The following is a 5,457-nucleotide window of genomic DNA, read 5'->3' as shown; positions in this document are numbered from 1 at the left end:
TATTATTATTATTGTCATTATTTATTTATTTAACCATTTTTCAACACTTTTTAAATAATTCATTGTACTAAATTAACATTAAATTGACAGGCCTCGCTGTGCAGTATTTATTTTGTGTATCTCTGGTCTGTATGTGTTTTGCAGATGTTCAGTCAGAGTTCAGACCACCTGTTTGCTTTTCCTGTTTCAGAGTAACCTGTCCAGGAAGGTCATTGTACTTTCCAGTGAACAACAAAGCACAATAGTGCTCAGGTCAAGGGTGAGGACAGGATCTGTAGACACAGAGCCTGAAAACATCAATACAATTCCGTTTAAGATTATCAATACATAAATCATAAATCATAGAGCCATCTGTGCATTAAAACAGTGGTAATTACAGAGAAGACAAAAAAAACAGCAAAAACTAACATAAACAAAGCAGTGCTTGGGGAAAATCCCAGCACTCATATGGAAAGTTCATCTGAAGGCAACTCAGTAAAGACCCCTCATTCAGCCGCCGCTCTAAAGACCCCCTGCAGGGGCAGGGCAGGGTGGGGACAGTCCAGCGTGATTAACACCCAGGCGGGAACAGCATGTTGGAACATGTCCCTTCCTGGGATCTCTCCCTTTAACTGAAACGCTGATCTAGGATCAGCTTCTAGTCTGTTTGCTAAAGCGTGTGACTCAAGAAGCTGAGCTCAGGTCAGAGAGGAAGGGACCGTTGTGACAAGCGCTTCTCAATTCAGTGCTGCAGCGATTGGGAAGAAGCTTGAAGTGTTGGTCCCACAGAACCCAACCTGTCGAAGCTACTGAGGGCGCCCTAATTAGGGTCAAAGATTTGTTTGCAGAGGAACGCAATGTGGTGGACTAATTCAGAGCAAACTCATGAGAAAGCAATGAATCAGAAACTCTGAGAGTTGAGAAGCGGGACAACTCATTTGACAGTTAAATCCACAGATCTGGAGAATTTCAAAGCTGATACAATAGCAAAATATATCATGGCTTATCAGATTTTGCTCGAATGCGTGGAGATCATGTTAGCTTGAGTGCTGCTGTCAAGACGTTTTAGTTTTTCAATTCAACTTTTTACTCAAATAAATGTAAATAATGTATTTAATAAAATAATAAATAATAATATGCAATAGAATAAATAAATGTAATATTATAATATTTGCTAATTAAAAATGTATAATTTAGAAGATTCAAAGTAGATACATTTTTCTAGGGGTCTCAAACTTTTTTCAAATCCTGCATCGCCAAAACGTCTAGAGAACGCTTTTCATTTAAAATGCATAAAACCATATTTAATTTGAAGCTTTGAAAAGTGTAAATCATTCTTAAGCTTGATTTGTGTTGGATTTAAATTTGATAATTCGAATCCCATATGATTTTCTTCTGAAAGTGGTTTTGACTCATTTTTATTGCCAGGCATTAAAAATAACAAAAACGGAGAATAAACGTACTATGAATGTATTGCAAAGTGATGTACACGACTAATGCACTGCAATTCTAATGTTTTGAAGCCCGATGATACAGGTGTTTTTTTTTTCAACGGCTTACATTTTCAAAACTTTGCCTCTTTTTTTCAAAACTTTACACACAAATCCAAGAATTGCACACACAAAATGCAAAGTGCGTTACAAGATTATGTGTGTTACATATCACTGTAAAAAATGACCATGAATTTAACGGTAAAAGACTGTAAAAATGCTACAGTAAAAACCTGTTAAATGGTTAACGGTAAATTCCCCTACTATATACCGTGAAAACTGTACTGGACATTAATTTTACGGTAGTATACCGTTTTTGGAAGTGAAAAAGACAGTATAATTTACACTGAATAACCGTAAATTGGCATTCCCAGAATTCCCTGCGTTACATTTCAAATTTGATGTTTTTTTGTTGAAATAACTATGTTTCTTCTTAGTTTTTACTTATCAGTTTTGTATATTAGGGTTGTGTGTTACACTTAATGTTGTTAAATGAATGTTTATTGCATTATTTCAGTTTCATGTGTGTTACCATGATGGTGTTTGGTGTTTGTGTGAATGACACTGTGCACCTTCTATATATGTTATTATTTAAAAGCTGCTTGTGATGGGCTTTGGTTCATCATGTGACTTTCTCATCACCTCCTGCATTTGGTGGTTATCAGTGTATTACAAAGGTATAAAACAGATTTCAGTACTTCAATAGGTTGGTATATTAACATTATATCAGTTAAAATTATATAATAATGTAATGAAATTACGGTATTTAACTGTAAATTTAAGTTAAAACCTAAAACGTTGCTACGTATTTTTTTACGGTAAAATTCCGGCAACCACAGCTGCTGGTTTTTTACCGTAAATTTTACAGAATTTTTTTTTACAGTGTAGGGAATTGTGTGCTGTGTTTTGCAAAAAGTGTCAAAGGCTGAGAATTAGTGTATGGTTTTGCAGATTTGGTGTGTGGTTCTGGTGTCAGCTTTCAGAAACTGTGTGACAAGTCAAGATTTTGTTTGTAAGCAGTTGAAAAAAAACTGTAATTCTGAGTATGAAGTAAACCCAAGTCAAGCCCAAGTCAAATTTTACCCTCCCCCACAACACTCAAAACTCATTTGCACTCAAATGTTCAAAACTTGTCACCTGAAGGTGCTTTGAGCTTGGTTTTACAGCAGGTGATGTTAAATTTGAATTTAATAAAATTCAACAAACATACACACAGCTTGTGTTCACAAGGAGGGTAAGCCACAAACATTCATTGCCAAAGAAGCTGGCTGTTCACAGAGTGCTGTAATCCAAGCATGTTAACAGAAAGTTGAGTGGAAGGTCAAAAGTGTGGAAGAAAAAGATGCACAACCAACCGAGAGAACCGCAGCCTTATGAGGATTGTCAAGCAAATCGATTCAAGAATTTGAGTGAACTTCACCTGTCTGATCAGCAGTCTTCCCCATGATTGTGTAGCTTAGTGAACCAAACTGAGAGACCATTTTGAAGGCTCAGGAAACCTTTGCAGGTGTTTTGAGTTGATTAGCTGATTGGCATGTCACCATATTCTAATTTGTTGAGATAGTGAATTGGTGGGTTTTTGTTAAATGTGAGCCAAAATCATCACAATTAAAAGAACCAAAGACTTAAACTACTTCAGTCTGTGTGCATTGAATTTATTTAATACACGAGTTTCACAATTTGAGTTGAATTACTGAAATAAATAAACTTTTCCACGACACTCTAATTTATTGAGATGCACCTGTATAGCTTGGTATAATAAAAGTAAAAAACATTTTATTAATATATAATATATATAATTTTTATGTACAAAAACGTTTTAATATATTTTCATTATTAAAATATTTCAGTATTCTAATTTAAACATTTTAAAATCATGTTTAATTTTTTTTAATTATATATTTTAAGTGTTACCAAAAATGTGGGGGGGGGGAAACATATTACAAATTAAACAAAAATGGACCACAAGACATTCTACACAAGGATAGGACCATAGGAACTTTCCCAAGACATACACGGAAATGTATTGCTGTGAGAGATTTAGTAAATCAGAATGTATGGCCCTGGGCTTTCTGCTTTTCTGCCTTCAAGACGGTAGGAGCGGACGGGCAGGAGGTGATCGCATGTTCATGGGCTGTGTGAATGCAGCGTGGAGGATGGGATTGGGCATGGCAAGGACCCTTGCATAACGTCCACTGTCAACACCTCACAGAGCCTTTCCATGCCACCCCACAAGAGCGGCTCACTCTTTAAGCATTTGAGACGCATTGTGCCAAGCATTGTGAACCAGATCAGAGGACTCGTGCTGTTTTCCTTCTGCTGAAAACAGAAAACCACACGTTGGATTTTGCACTTTTAAATTAAGTTAAAATAAAAGCTTGTTAATGGAACAGAAAATTAAGAAATAATTTAAATTCAGTTGATATATACTCACCCTCATGTTGTTCCATATGCACAACAACAAAATTACAATTGTATCATTATCATTTATAATCATAATTTAATTAACGTAATAATGAACTAAAACAACCATAAAAGTATTAGTTAAAAAAAATTATAATGAAAATTACATTTTAACTTGTGTTCCACAGAAACAGCATTGAGAAAATAATTCTCATTTATGGGTGAACTATTTCTTTAAAGTAGATCAAGCTTTGGGTCTCTGTCTAAACAAATATGAACACAGCCGTATCTCTTCCACGGCATCAAAGCTTTTTTCTTTGTGCCCGGCTGTACTGGGACAGGGGTTGGTGGAGGTCCATGACCACAGCCCCTCGACATCTCTCATCGTTTGGACCCGATCGCCACTTCGTTGACATTCCTCCCTCTCCCGGCAGAATGCGTTCCCATTTTCCGAACTCAGTGCCAGCGGCGCGGACCCCCCACCCTGAGGCTGGCATGGGGCCCGCATTAAGTGCAGAACAGGCAGGATGGCGCCACTGGCGCTTAAAGAAACATTTAATGTTTCACAAGGCTGTAGGAGTCAGGATTACACTCTGCAGTACTTTAAAGCCTGCAGTGCGGGAAACAATCAGCACGCTGCTTTTTTGCCTCGGTACACAAGGGCACGGTTGGGGAACGGATCCAGATCTGAAGGGCTACACCTGCACCTGGCATGGGCATGAAATGACCAATAAAAGCCGTTCCCAGTGCCGCCTGACATATGATCTAATTGAATGCGGCCCATTGCGTTTACATTTTCAAAACCACTTCAGAAATGGTAATAAAAGCTTGTTTGGGAAGGAAGGGGCCTTTGAAAGTCTGGATTGGGTTGGAGTGCCCCTTTGAGACAACTGGTTTGGCATTCAATGAGAAATGACAGGAGCGCTACAGAATCTTTGGTTAATCTTCAAAACACAAATTTAAATCTGTTCATCATATGAGGCAATCGTATCTCTTCACAAGACTTTGATTAAACCACTCATTTCATATGGTTCAGTTTTATAATGCCTGAGGTGTTCAATCCTGCTCCTGAAGGGACACTGTCCTGCAGAGTTTAGCTCCAACCCTAATAAAACACACATAAACCAAAGTAATCAAGGTCTTCAGACTCACTAGAACTTCCAAGCAAGTGTGTTGGAGATGGTTGGAGCAAAAATCTGCAGGATACTGGCCCTCCAGGAGCAGGGTTTTGACCTTTTTGGATCTTCTAAGTTTTGGTTACTTGGACTTTTAAAGGAGGGAGAAAAATGTCTTAATTTGTGTTTTGAAGATTAACCAACATCTTATGTGCTTGGAAAAATATGAGAAATTATTAGACTTTTCATTTTTGGTGAACTATTCCATTAGTCAGACCAGGCACTGGAGAACAGATCCAAATCTGGTCTGGGCATGAAATGACCAATACAAAAACACATTAATTAATTTTGGTCTCATTACCACTAAAATATCTTCAGTCTGACGGCCCTGATGACTTTACAATCATTGGACAGACCCGCGGTAAGTTACTGCATCATCAGAGAGAATCGCAGTAAGTTAGCAGAATACA

Source organism: Sinocyclocheilus grahami, unplaced genomic scaffold (genome assembly GCF_001515645.1).
Source record: "Sinocyclocheilus grahami isolate Dianchi unplaced genomic scaffold, SAMN03320097.WGS_v1.1 scaffold367.1, whole genome shotgun sequence".
NCBI classification, from domain to species: Eukaryota; Metazoa; Chordata; class Actinopteri; order Cypriniformes; family Cyprinidae; genus Sinocyclocheilus; species Sinocyclocheilus grahami.
Note: the sequence above shows the minus strand (reverse complement) of the source record.